The sequence below is a fragment of the Empidonax traillii genome, unplaced genomic scaffold (assembly GCF_003031625.1).
Source record: "Empidonax traillii isolate 1590-97213 ecotype Southwest subspecies unplaced genomic scaffold, ASM303162v1 scaffold237:size1322474, whole genome shotgun sequence".
In the NCBI taxonomy this organism is placed as follows: domain Eukaryota; kingdom Metazoa; phylum Chordata; class Aves; order Passeriformes; family Tyrannidae; genus Empidonax; species Empidonax traillii.
Genome location: NW_020955430.1, coordinates 1,084,697 through 1,099,646, shown reverse-complemented (window position 1 = coordinate 1,099,646; position 14,950 = coordinate 1,084,697). Strand labels below are relative to the sequence as shown.

Below are 14,950 nucleotides of genomic sequence, written 5' to 3'. Positions count from 1 at the left end.
GTCTCCACACAACCTTCTCTCCTCCAGGCTGAAGAGCCCTAACCTTTCCCAGCCTGTCTCCATAGGGTGCTCCAGTCCCCTCATCCACACTGTGGCCTCCTCTGGGCTTTCTGCAGCAGTTCCATGTCCCTCTTACACAGGCACCAGCAGAACCAGACACAGCACTGCAGATGGGGTCTCACAAGGGCAGAGTAGAGGGAGAACCACCCGCTCAGGGGGAGTTACACCGTGGACTGTGACTGCAGTCACTGGGACTGACGGCAAATGCAGCTTGTTTTTGTATCTTCTTTGTGGTGAGGCATCTGGCATTTAATTCATGAATAGGGGAAGAACTGGCAGCTTGGACAGACAGTAATTCAGAAGAGGATAGAAAAGGAAAAAATCTGCAACTGAAAAATACTGATATTATCTCAAAACTCCTCCAACATCTACAAAATAGACTAAAGTGCACATAAATTAAAAAGGAAAATGCATATTCTATACTAATAAAGAAGTCTTTCACCCTGATCCCCTCGACATACACTGTCTAGGCCTGTATTGTGGACTATTGGTGCAGACTATAGCATAATATGCAACTACAAAACAGCATTTAAACCTATTTTTTATAACCAGATTATGTTTAAAATTTTCATTTTTTAAGGGTGATTCTGACTTGAAAATGTGATCGAGGATGTCTATTATAGGCCAAGAAAAAGCCATTTTTTTATTCAAGCATTTACTCGAACCTGGGTTTCTTCCCAGAGGCTGTTTCACTGACAGAAAAGAGCTCCCTTTCCCCCTGCCTGTTCAGGGCACAATTAAAGTAAATAACTGATGCACAGTGTTTTACAGCCTTCAAAGCCAGATGCAATATTCCCATTTCTGCAATATTCCTGGATATGTGATGAGGGGTACTGCAGATACAAGTTAGATTCATAGTTTCTAACTAATGTTTTGCTTCCAATTGCCAGGTGCTTCTCTGAGCCTGCTGACATTCGTTTTTATCTCTTTTCAGACAGTGTCAGCCTTAGGAACACATGCATTGACAACAGAGTGTTTAAGAACTGGGGTGCTCATCTCCCCTGTTATGCTTATAATAATCATTTTGACAATGTGAGGAAAGTAGGACATGGGATGTTTTTGGTTTTGCAAATGAAGATGAAGGAAATAAAGTTTCTAAAGGGTAAAAGTTTTTCAAAATTTATCCAGAGACAATATATTTCTCCTTATGCCAGGTGGCTGCAGCTGCTTCACTGAGCCCTGGAGTGCGTGCTCTTCAAGTTCAGACTCTGATCAAGTCACAGCACTAGGGCTGGACAAATGTTAATTCTATTTTACTCAACAAGCCAAAAGACTCATTAATGACATTATCCGAGGTGCACAGATTAAATATTAACACTTATTTCCTGGCCCTGAATCTGGAGTGTTACCAAACATCTGTGCAGCACAACGTAGCAGGAATTCTATGTACCCTCGTGATGACGCGTTAGCAAGACTTAAAAATCGCATTTTCCAAGACAAAACAAAACAGTAACAGGAATCTCTTACTACGTAAGAACAAAAGTTAGGAAAAATTAAACACCCAACCATTTTTTTTTAGATAGGATTTAGGTAATAGATTTATCTGACCGAATCTTAGAAACACGAACATGGCAGCCAGTCATCAAAAGCCACTTCCTTTATTTATAAATTTCCTGAGGTCTCGCAGCACTGCTCTGTGTTAACCTTTCTGTGAAAGGAGCAATTCAAGCAGTCAAATGTTCAAGTGCATGAGCTCAAGTACAGCCTGGCAGGGAAGCAGGCAGTGTAATGACAGGGCTCATCCTAATCCTCCACTGAGTCCTGAGCATTAACCTGAGCTCTGCAGGCACGGAAGGAGCCACAGCAGCTTCTCCTTTCGCTGCTGTTCCCCTGGTTGTGAACTTCTCTTTAAATGTCCTGTCAACAGTGGCTGTTGTGCAATGTAACAGACTGGAGCTCTAAACAACATTCCATCTTCCTGCAGAGAACCTGATGGGCTCCTCAGCTCCCGACAAGAAATTCTGCCACCAATTTTACATTTACCTTTTATGGCTTTTCAGAAACTCCATCATATTCTCATCCTTGGCATTAGGTTGCTTTGTTCTCATTGTTGTCATAATTTAGGTAGTAAAATTAATTACACACTTAAAAAGGGAAGGGGGAGAGTAAATGTTCCTCCTCATGTACTGCATTAGCAGACTTCTGCCTTCCAAAAAGCGGTTTGGGGGCTGGGAGAGATTTTTCTAAGGTTTTTATGAGTTTTCCAAAATTCTGTGGGGACAGTCAATAAGAGGAGCACCAGAGTTGGGAAATACACTTTCCCTTTTCTCTTAGGAGCTCACACTCAAATGCAAAGTCCTCCCCCCACCCCCCTTTTTTTTTTTTTGTGACAAAGCAAAAAAAAAATTAGAAAATTAGGCTCTTATTTGCAATTTGCAGAAATTCTCTCCTTGCAGATGTTCTGATACGCAGATGATCAGCTGTGCACTTCAAAAACGCAAGTTTAAGAAAACTGTCCCCACCCATGGTCATTTGAGATGGTGGCCCCCGAGATTTCAAGCATTAGTCATCTCTATTTTTCATTTCCATTGTGCAATAAAAATGCTCTGAGGGTCAATAAACATGAGGAGCATGGGGAGGAGGTAGAGTTTAATCCTTTGCACAATCACAGCATCTTCCAGTGAAAGAGTGATGATGTTTTTGTATCTTTGAGGAACTGAATTTTATTGTAGTCTTAATGCAAAACCTGAGCACAGTCTACTGCAGACCCACATTATCATGCCTGTGATCATGATCACACCCTCATGATCATGCCTGTGGACACGTCCTGCCCCTCAGCAAAACATCCCAGCTCAGGACAGCTGGGCACTGGCACAGCCACTGAGCTTCCTGAGGGGAGTTTGTTCAGATCTCAAGGGCCCAAAACATAAAAACTGAAGGGGTCTGATGGCAGGACATATTTAGATAACCAGATCGCTTTTAATGTGAGTAAAGAGGAGTCACAGTAACAACTGCAGGAGAACAAACTGTTCCTGCAGCACTAGACTAAACAGACAGTAAAGTGGTCTCAGACCTAAATTCTGAAGGAAGCTTGAAGAGGAAACTGATGCTGTTGACCATTCTTTCAACTTATTTTTAGGAACTTTTTGTTCTGAAAAAGGGACAGAAAAATCTTTAGTATGACACTGCGTATCGCAACAATTCATGGTTAGTAATAAAGAAAATAATAATTTAATTTATTAATAAGCGCAGTGAAACACAAAAAGCTAACATTGTCAGAAACTGCTTTTAACTCAGCTTAAAAATACACAGTCCCCACATCAGGTCTCTCAGTATTTGGACTGATCATTACACTGGTGGGAGGACAAAGTTCCTATTGGAAGGTTTGAGTAAGGGTTATTTAGTGCCCACTCCCCAGTTATTGTCAATCTTACTGCTCATTAGAAGACACAAGAAACAAGTCACTTTGCCTTGAACACAACTGCAACTCAAACGTTTCTAATTAAGTAGGTCAGTAAACTCATGAAAAATCCAGAAAATAAAAACATGAAATAGGGAAAATTCTATGCATTCTTAAGTTACAAACATATCTAAATAGACCAAACTTTCCCTGGCTTGGTAATAAGAGCTTTGTCAGCTGTTGGTGTCATTTGTATAAATGCAAAACACTACCTGCTCCTTGCAAACATGGAACAGGCTGTTCAGGTGCTCTACTTGAGGTCATGGGATACCACTAGAAACTCGCCACTTTACCATTTTCAGTTTTCCCCTTAACTCCATGTTCTGAGTGCCTTCAGGTGTTTGAATGATATAATATCTGCCAAACACTGTGCCTGACAGAAAGTTTTAAAATGTACTCTTGGTTAAAGCTGCTTTAAAGCCTCAACTTTAGAGCTTCTGCAACCCAATATTCAAAGCTTAATGTTCTGAAAGATAAATCTACTTAATGCTATCCACGTTACAAAAATACTTCTCATTTTTAAATAAGGAAAGTTATGAACTAAGAGGTAAATATGTGACAAGTTTATTGTTTGTTCTGTCTGAGGAACACCAATGAATTACCTTAGAGAAACAGAGACCTTATCTCCTCTGACCTTTCAGGGAATAGAACACCCTCTCCTTTCCCTTTGCCAGTGTTTGGGCACAGCCCACGAATCAGAAAGGTAGGGAAACAGCTGGTGTGGTAACGTGATCTGGACAGAGGCTTACACCTCCTCCTGACCATTCTGTGTGTGTGATTATCACTGAGCATTCAAATAACCTGCACTCAGCTCAAGGACAGAACGAGTTTTCATCTCCAGTTTTGTCAGACAAACTCCCGGGCTGTTTATCCCTCACTCTCTTCCTCAGCTGAGTCCGTGGAGCCACCATGGTCACTGCACAGGTGATGGTAAAGACATGCAAGAACAGACCAGCCAGATGGAGAACTGACAATGCCAGAATGGCAAAAAGTACAACACTCACACAGACAGGATGCTCTTCTAAGGCATAACCTTGCTCTGGTCCCTGTTCCAGCTCCACGTTCTCAGCCTGCTTTTTATTTAAACACAGCAAGCTTAGTTTCACTTTCCAGTTGTTCCTCTTCCCCGTGGTGATACATTTCATAGTGAAAGCACTTTTGACCGAGTTGTTCAAACAGAGGAGCTCATAAAAATACAAAAGTATTTCCATGCTTATGAAATAAACAGGTTATCCATTTTCATAATGAAAATTAAACACATCTATCAAACAAAGGCACAAAAACAAGGCTATCAAGTTCGGTATTAAATTACCCAGTGCAAATACACAGTGTGAATCAGCAGCACATACAGCTCTCTTTATGGAAAGCAATAGGCAAAATGACAAACTAATGGGAACCACAGGCAGACAGAAAGTACTCCATCCTTCCTACTTCTACATCTGGTGCAGAAAGACAACACACCACAAACTAGGATCTCTTCTTTCTCTTTCATTATTCTTTTCTATTCCTGTATCACTTTGCTGTTATTGGATATCACCACTAGCTGCACAATTAGTGTCTCAACTCTTCCACATAACATTCAAAGCTATAGAAAATACTGTAAAACTCCACTTTACCTACATAATATTGCAATTCTTTTAGTATATGGGTTTCGTTGTGTAAGAAGACCAAAACAAAAACTACCATTCTAGGAACAGAAGAGAGGCTAGAGAGGTCAGTACTTGGAGCAATTTTTAAGATACAACACAACTTCAGCAAATTACTTTGTTGACAAAAACATGACCTCAGTGGAACAGACTCCAAAAGAGAACTGAATACAGTGCAAGAAGCTTGCTGGTTCTCTGCCTGAGTCTTCAGATTTAGGTTCATGGCAGCTCACTTAGATCTGGACTGTGGTGATCCCAGCTGGACTTTTGGGAATTTTGGCTGTTCTTTTGGGGTGCAGATTTTGCAGGCAGCCAGTTATACACAACCTCTGAGTAGCATGGCTGTGTGACAGAGCTCCACACGCAGTCACAAGAGTGGCACTGTGAGGGTGGCAGCATCACCTTGGTTTAGTTTCGCTGACACAGAATTATCTGCACCTTTACACTGTAGCTTTGTAAGAACTTTAAACAAGCCTTAAATTAGAGCTACACACAGAAAATGAGCTACTGTTGAACAAAGTAGCCTCCACCAATTTGGTGCTGCCCCAGCCTTTACAAGCTTGGTATTTTCATGGAAGTGTATTAGGGAAAAGAGGCAACCAGAAGCTATAGCATGAAAACGAGCCTACTTTTATCTTTATTGAAAGGAAAAAAACCCCCAAACTAAGCACCAAAAAACACTCAAATAAAAACCCACCACCCACTCCGCTATTCCCAGCCACTGCAGATTCATTTTATACATGCCAAAATACTTTAATGGGCATAATTTATTATTTGTGGGAGGTCAGGAGTTAGTAATCTTCCTAATCCGAAGTGGCTCTATGATGCAGGAAACAGCTGCTGGCTGCCAAGTTGTCATCTTAAGCTATGAAACAAATGCCCTCATTCATAAATTTTGGGGGTTTTGCTGTGAGCCAACACTCAGCGTGTCACAATATGCAGCTTCCAGCTCCTCCAACCCTACCAGCGTATTTGAAGTAGTGACATTCCACAGGCTGCTCAACTCCTCTAGCTTCCAAGACAAAACATTTAATAAGAATGACTCACTGTGTATTCTACTTATCAAGTACTTCAGGTAAACTGAACTTAACATAATCTCTCCAAAAACTATTGCGTGTGTGACTGCTGGAGAGGAACCAACAAAGCACCGGCTGGATTGCTGGGGCAAGGTGAAGTGTTCCAGTAAATCTGACCACTTCTATCAATTTGCTTTGATTTATTTATTTTATTTTATTTTTTCCCAGCAAGATAATTGCATCCTCTTGCCAGGAAGGACAATACAGGCTCGGTATAGTCTTACCCAGCTCCCTTCAGCCCAACACGCCCACCGGGACACTGATGTCAGCACGCATTTAAATATGCAAAGACTCCTTCTGCCCTGTGTGCCACCTGCCCCAGACAGGTGCAATAAAATGGTGAACTGCGACACTGTGAACTCAGATCAAACACTTTGTAGTAGCTGCCTAACAGGACAGGGACTGTGCTTTGTATTCACAGACTGTGAGGAACTGACAGTGTTTGTTATTTGCAGTCCAGTGTTTCCCTAAACATCTTGGTGTGCTTTCTGGTTTAAGTTGTACAGGTGGCTCCTAGAGCACAGAAACACACATAACAAGTAAGTTACTGTTTTGTAAATTTGGAATTCTTTAATCAGACTTGTGGCCAGATAAGCAACTGCTACACAAAGCAAAAATTTATTTATTTTGAGAAAGTCCTTGTTTTAGCAAACACTGTGGTATCTGCAGCTTGCTATTGAGCTGAGTAAGCTGGATGTAGAACGAGCAACTTGGCTGCTCAGTCTCCAGAAACACAGCACAACTTTAGGTTTCTCTTAAAAGACCAGTGAATTTCAGGCTCATCAGCACATCTTATCCTGAACCAAGAAGTGTAGCTCTTGTATAAAAAAATACGAGGACAGAAATCAACAGGTGTGTCCCGTGGATGCTGTGGAGAGCAGAGATGATGGAATGAGGAACACCAGGCTCTCTCCAATGCCTACAGCAGGTTTGTGGTGGGACCTGCCTGCACTGGGCACAGTGCCAGCCCCTCCAAAGCTGGGGGCCTTTGGATTCCACAGCAAGACATGGCCATGCTGGCAAATATTCACAAGAAAACCTATCAGATACATCAGCATGGCAGCGTTTCTCTCTGCAAAAGCCTTTGTGCAACTGAGGGATAGAAAGAAAAATTCACAGTTAAAGCAAATCTAACACAAGTGTTAAGGCTGTTCTTACTGTGGTAGAGAAAGGAGTGCCTCAGGGCACACCTGTGCTCTGCAGAAACCATTTATTTGCTTTATATTTCTTTTCCAAGACACTGAACTGGGAAATACAAAACAAATGTGCTTATAACTACCAACAGGGAACACAATTTTTCTCTGTGGTATCCCATTCTTAACATTATAATTTATTCAGTTCCTCTAATATTTTTCTTGATCTGTGAGCAAGATTTGTGCAAATAAGGCCCTTAAGAGGGCCTGTGGGTCATTTACAGGGAGGACAGTTATAGAGTTATTTTATGGGCTACCCTCCATTTCTGACAGTGTAGGTGATGTACAAGGGGTGCATCAGCTCCACCAAAGGCATGGTGGGCAGAGGCTGCAAATACAGCTCTTTGGGGATGGAAGGAAATATAGAATGAAATAAGCAGCAGCAGCACCTGGATGCTTGACATTTGTTCTCAGTCGTGTCATTTAAAGGTCAGAGTTTCATCACGGAAATGAAGGTGCTTAAGCTCTCAGTCCCCAGCAACCCAACCCCAGTGATGTCAAAGCACTCAGGAGAGTGCTGTGGGTGGAAGGCACTGTCAGCAGCCTTTCCATGGAAGAACAGCACTCAGTAAGAACCTCAGCCAAAGGCACTACTGCCACTCGAGGTACTTCTGCAAAGTTCCACAGCAAACACACAAGCAAGCAGTGCTATAAAGCAGACACCAAACTGCTGAAACGGAGCCTGTGCACGTAGAGAGGAAAACCTCAGAGAAGGGGCGGTGCAGGACGCACATCTTGCAGCCTAAAATGTGCAGAGCAGCGGTTTAGGAAACACAACAACCATCCTTTCATCACTTCAGTCTACTGCTGTGTCTCCTAGAATGTATTTAGTGTAATTATAAGTTTAAATAATTTTTTAAAAAGAAATTGTACACAAGCATTTCTGTAACTCTCTTGGTATTGCTCATTTACAATCTTATTTTCTTTAGTAAGGAGAGTTAAAACAGAACACTACCTCAGTGTTATTCAAATGATAATTTAAACATCTCTTTAATTAGTACAAATTGTGAGAGAACAAGTACTGGGATGTAATGTGCTATTTTAAGCCTGTCCTTGCCATGTTAACTTGTTTCTAATTTCCCAGGCTTTCAAGAACAACTATTTTTTAAAAGAAATCAATATATACATTATTATTCTAAGTACCATTACACACCTATGCTACAGAACATTCCTGATCATCAGTGTTTGGAAATGTGGGCATTAGAAGTGATCAGCAAAAATCAGGAGATGAGCTGCAGCATCATCACACAGTTTAAAGTAAAACAGATGTGCAAACAGGTATTCTGCTCTGGGGTTTGACACTTAACAGCTGCCATTGCCAGACCAGTGAATTTATAATAAGAACTTCAAAAGAAATATAAATCTATTGCCTAATAGGCAAGTTGCAAGGATGCTTTTAAAAAAAGATGCTCTACTGATGAAGCAGTAACATACTCCAGGAAATCAAGTCACAGCAACATACACTGAAGGAAGTCCTAGTTCATTAGTTTTGTCCTCAGTGAACAACAGTGCTATTCAAGTATAACAGATTTAAGAGTCTCGGATTTAAGGTGATAACTCAGGATCCACCTTGGATCACTTTAAATCCGAGACTCTTAAATCTGTGATAATTAGTGAATCACTTTATCTCTACCTTGGAGATAAAGATATCTCACCTTGAAGCCCAGCAAACTCCCAGGTGTACAGTATGCAGGGATTTGATATTAACTGTACTATAAAACCCATGCAAAAAATCAAACAAATAAATAAAATTCAATATCTAGGATTCCTTAAAACCACTTTACTGAGGTGAAAAGTACTCTTTGATTTCAGTGGCGTGCTTAGTTCTATCTGAAGCAAAGAAAGAGGGAAGCAATTCCTCACATCCTTCACATTACACAGCTATTAATCCAAAAGCAAAGCAAATAAAATGCACACTGACTTTCTGAAACAGCAGCTCCAACCTCACTTCCATCCTAAGCAACTCACATACACAAGCTTTAAAAATCATCCATTATACAAACTGACAATCTGGCAACTTGTTGGCTGAAGGAAAACACTTCCCACCCCCTCCCAGTCCAATGCCCACAATCACCTTTCCTTGCTTGTTCTTCTCCTCCACTTCCCCAGATTGCCTGGGCTATTTATTTCCATACTGAAAAATGGCTCAGCGTGCCTCTGAGTTTTCTGCTATATTTGGGATATAACTAACTGCTATATTTGGGATACAAATAACTCTCCAGCCCATTTTACCAACACACCTCGTATCAAACCACTGCAGGAACAGAGAAACTTCAGGGGCTGGAATGGACCCTAAAGATTATCTCGTCCCAACGCCCCTGCCATGGGCAGGGACACCTTCCACTAGACCAGCCTGGCTCGAGGCCTTATCCAGCCTGGCTTTGAACACTGCCAGGGGGTGGGGCATCCACAACCTCCCTGGGCAAGCTGTTCCAATGTCTCACCTCGCTCACAGTAAGAAAGAAGATGAGGTTGAAGCCAGCCCCCAGCTCAGTCCTGACTCAGACACTACGCTGGGCATGGCAGCACAGTAACCCCAACAGCAGACAGGCTGCCTATCTAGGGCAACAACAACAGCACGAGGAATTTCCACCCCCACCATTCATTCCTAAGCTCTGTATCATGCACTTGGTCAGGTAAATAGTGTTATGCCCATCTGGCACATGATCAAAGCTGTGTCTTGATTACGAGTGTGCTTTATATGAAGTATTAGGAACTGATGGCCCTGAGAAGAAGCAGGGCAGGGAAGGCAGACCTGCTGTAGCTTAATTTCTGTCCAACTGTTTTTGTTGAGCTCAATTCAGGTCCCACTAGGCACCTTCTGCAGAGAAGGGAAGTGAAGCCACAAGTCCCAGGTAGTTCTGGCTACTGGCCAAGTCTTTTTCCATACGGTGTCTTTTAGTTCCAGTCCATATAAAACAAGCGAAAACAACTCACAGCTCCAGCATATCCCGGATTAAGGCAAGGCCCTCCCATCCACCACTGAGACCACAAAGAGCAGTCTGAGAAAGGGCCCTGGTGCTGTCACGCTCCATGGCCACCACAGATCATGGCAGAAACCTGTCACGCCACTCCCAGCATGTGTTTTACTTTCAGTATGGACAAGTTACTCTGAGTGAGTGTCCACAGAAGGAATAACCAGTGCTGCACTCAGCTTTCCTTGGTATGTGCTTGTCTGCAGAGTTCCACATTTTGAGGAAACAAGCAGTTTCTAGGAGTGTCACCAGATTGTGGGCACTCCTAATTTCCTTCCCCGCCTCCAACCAAAAAAAACCAAGGAAACAAAAGCACCAGCAAAGTACTAATAATTCCTATCCACTGTAAAGCATAGCTCTGCCAGCAGAGGAGAAATACTTTCTTAAGCTTTGCCTTCCATACAGCTAGGTTATTCCAAATGGAAACATGAAGGAGAGCAACCCCAGCTACAGGGAGGACAAGAGGCAACTTCGGAACAAAGATGAACCAGAACAGTCACTTTGCAGCTGCCCTAGAATGCAGGAAAATTAAACAGCATGGCCAGCTTTTGAGATATGCCTTTCACAAAAAAGGTGGAAGACACTGCCCCATCTAAATAGCATTCCAAACTACGAACAGACGGAACAAAACTGTAAATTTTGTCTCTCAGGAAACTGCTTTCCTCCTTCCATGCAACTTCCTTCTCTCCTGAGAAAACACATGTCCTGAAGCACAGTGACCACATGCTTAGTGGAGTACACAATGAAGATTTCCCCTAATGATTAACTCCAACTGTTTTTTAGCTTAAGCAATGCCTTATTCAGAAGAGCTTTCTTATAAACAAGCCCTCATTCATTTGTCAAGTTAACTACCTAACTCTATTTATCATTAACTTCAATAGATTTTGCATGTTTACTTGGCTCAGGCTACTGTTTTGTATTTAATTTTAATATTGACTTCATTTAAAAGAGGCTGCATCTATTTTACTAGATATATATCTTAACAGATATCTTGGCATATATCTGTATGCAAGGCCTTGCCTTAGTGACTGGCTCCAGAGGGGTTTCTCTAGTGTTATAAAAGGGCTGAAGCACAATCCTCACTATAGGAGGTGTCATCTGTTGAGCTCTAATTATGCTGCAAATTTATAGCTGCTCCTGTTGGATTATTCAAGCAGCAGACTTGCAGTGGATGTTCCAGAGAGGGTTAAAGGTCATACATGAATCAAGTTTGCATGAGAAGCAAACCCCAAAATAGTGAAGACCTCATGACAACCCCACCACAGGAGGGTTCCTGAGGGCACGTTATCTGTTTCAAGTTCATACAGTTCTGAAGTTTAAGACAACAGTGAAGGGGAACTGGTAAATACAAAGAAATGAGAGCTATGTTAAAAATGCATTACAAATTTCCAAAATAACTTTTATGTGGAAATATTTAAGGCTTCTGTAGAATTGTGCTGAAATACAAACTTTGTATCCGTGCACACAGAGCAGAAGAAAAAAAGCATGAAATCAAACTTTGCTAACTGTCTCTTATTTGAGAGAAAAGATTGTTTTGGAGATTTATTTATTTATTTAAAATTCAATAACTTCACATTTTCAGAAAAAAAAAAATCGATGTTTTTAATCATTGCAGTCTGAGATGCCAAATCACAAAGAATCAAACAGTAGAACCTAAAAAAAAAAAACAAAACCATGTTTCTATGGCCTGCGTGTAGCTTTATTTGCTAATTTTTGCCCTTGAAATTGGCAAGGCCACAATTGCAAGTCTGTCTACAACAGTAAATGACAGACCATGTCATTTTGTTATTTTTATGCTGCAACAGTCCAAGATGAAAAGAGCAACCAAGTAAGGACAGACATTATCCTTACCCTAACAATCGTCTTTTACCACCATCAGGGACTACAGCTATTTATTTACTTTATGTGAAACAATCCTCAACTGACACCAAATTTCTCTATAACCTCCATCTATATTTACTGAGCATCCTCATAGAACTATTTTGTACTATAACTCCTCTTTTCCTAACATACTGTCTCGTATTTAATTTTTGTTTTCCCAAAAGTTATAAGCCATATGCTAGGTTATAAAGTTATATGCTAAAATTATTACTGGGCAAACAGAAGCACTAGATCAGCAGAGGTCTGTGCAGCTGAGGCAGGCAGTGCACATGCACTCGCATCCCAAATACGCTTCAAAAATCCATCAAGCGCGTGTTGTAGGACACCAAAAAGCAAAACGTATCACAGAGGAACAGGACGGCAGAAATATTCATCCCGTTTCTTGCTCTCCTCTAACAGGTGCTCCTGTGACGTGGACCAGAGAAGCATGCGCTGAGCGGTGCAATCACCTCTCCTGATCAGCATCAGCCCATCTCCCGAGCCCAGCTCCTCCTCTGCATCCCGGCGGGGGCGGGGGGCTCCGGGGGGAGCGAGAGCCCCGCCGAGACACCGGGCAGGCCCCGGGAGCGGCCGGGGATGCGGGTCCCGCCCGGTGCCGGGGGATGGAGGGACGGGAGCGGCGGCAGCGGGTCCGGCCGACGGCGGGAGCGACCGCGCTCGGCTCCGAGGGCTGGGGAGGGGATAGAGAACCGCGGCAGGCGCCGGAGCTGCGGGGAAGCCCCGAGCGGAGCTCCGGCCCGGGGCTGAGCTGGCGCGGGCAGCGGCGCTGCCGCCCGGGTTCACCCGGGGCCGCCGGCCCGACCCCCGCTCGGCACCTCCAGCCGGCCTTTCGGGGCCAGCATCTCCTCCGGGCAGCGGCCGGGGCCGCTCCTGCCCCCCCGGACCGGGGCGCCGAGCCCCGGCACATCCTCCCGGCCCGGCCCTCCGGAGCCGCGGCCGCCGGGAGGGACCTGACCCCGGGTAACCCCCGCTCCGTCCCGGCTGACCCGGCCGCCCCCGCCCCGCCGGGAGCCCCCGCCGGCCCACCCGGCCTGGGGGCAGCGCCAGTCCCGCGACCCCTTCCCCGTGCTCGGGGAGACCCTCTCGCCCCTCGCCCCCTCCTCATGCGCGGGGAGACCCTCCCGCCCCTCGCCGCGCCCAGATGCTGCCGAGGGGCAGAGCGAGGGGACCGCACCGGAGCTGCTCTGCCCCGGCCCGTCCAGTCCCTCCCCCGGCCGTCCCACACTCACCGCGCCCGGTCTCGGCGCTGCCGGCGAAGATCGCAGCGGTACCGGCGGCGGTACCGGCTGCTAAAATGGCTGAGGGCGCGGGGGAGGAGCGAGCCCCGCTGGCCGCCAGTGCCGCCCAATCCACCCGCCGCGGCCGTGACGCGCCGGGGAAGGGGCGGGGGCGGCCGGGCCGGGCCGGGCCTCGCCGGACAGGGGTCTCGGGGACCGGGCCAGGTTGTCCCTCCCGAGGTGTCCCGAGGTGTCCCATCGCAGGCGGATGGAGGGGGTGTCACCGACACCGGGCCGCGGGCACAGCTCGGTGGCCCCGACGCGGTGCGGGGCCTGCCGGTGTTGTGTGAAGCTCCCGGGAGCCGAGGGGCACTCGGGCCTTACGGGCACGGGGCTGGACCCATCCAACAACCCCCCACTCACCCAGAGCCCCGGGCACAGCCCCGGCGATCCCCAGCGGGCCCCGGCCGGGAGCAGCAAGGCCGCCGGTCCGGATCTGTCAGGCTGGAACAGGCAGCTCAGGGGTTTGTATCCCACTCTTGTCTCCAGACAAACTGGAGACCACCAAAGCCGAGTGAGAGAGGCTCCCCTCCGGTCTTTGTTCAGAACACAAGAAATGGGTTTCAGCGACAGCGCTGACGAGAGCAACTGGGATTACTCACAGTGCGGTTCAAAAAGCCAGAGGCTACAAATATCCCCATGATTCATGCCAGAGTTTGCCAGATGGTTTCTCATGTTTTGGAGTCTGAGGCTTCTTCAGAAGAGAACTGGCACAAAATAACTTGCTTTTGACAATGCCACTGCTTAATAACATGTAAAGGAAGGGGAAACATTCCATGCTCCATCGATGCCAAGCAGAAGTCCAGTACTATCCTCCCCCACCCCATATGGACTGGGACGGAGTGTGAAAAAAACAAAATTAGCAAACAAGCCATTGCTATGATTAGTAACAGGATTTTGCTCCCATAAAAGACAACACCTTGTAGGATGCTAAAATGTTCTGGCAACAACTGCACATGCAATGTCGATGCTGTATTTAAATAATTCTCATTCTTCAAGAAGCCAAAAGCACATCACTTCCTCAAATGGAGGCTGAGCTGAATCACTGTGTGGGTTTTGCTCTGCTTGGACTATATGACACTTGGGGCAGTGTTTTACTCTCACTTTGTTCTAATTTGTTTCAAACCCCATTGCTTTACTTAATGTCAAATCATCACTAATGAGAGGACCTGGATTGCACAAGATGCCCAAAGGCATATCTATTTCATGCAGACTAAATACTTTTTTGATGTAACCTTCCAAAATACTTCAGAAAGGTTGGGCAAACCAACTTGCCACAATTTTTTTTATATTTTCAACTAAAACACTGGCACATGAGCCTGCTTTCTAAATCTTTTTCTTAGACAGTGAATGGTTAAGAAAAACTATTTGTTATTTGTTCCAACTGTTCTGTACTTCCTATAGTCTTAAGTTTTGAATGAATTGAGCTTAGATTTACCATG

At 44.7% G+C, this 14,950-nt stretch overlaps 1 protein-coding gene across 1 annotated transcript in view; it reads right to left on the bottom strand.

Annotated features, from left to right (window-relative positions):
* Positions 1-13,589, bottom strand: part of ACSL4 (acyl-CoA synthetase long chain family member 4) — a 33,236-nt gene extending 19,647 nt beyond the window's left edge. Inside the window, exon 1 of the mRNA XM_027888418.1 lies at positions 13,477-13,589. The gene's annotated coding sequence lies outside the window, so the exon portion shown is untranslated. The remainder of the gene's footprint in view (positions 1-13,476) is intronic.
* Between the last annotated feature and the right edge of the window lie 1,361 nt (positions 13,590-14,950).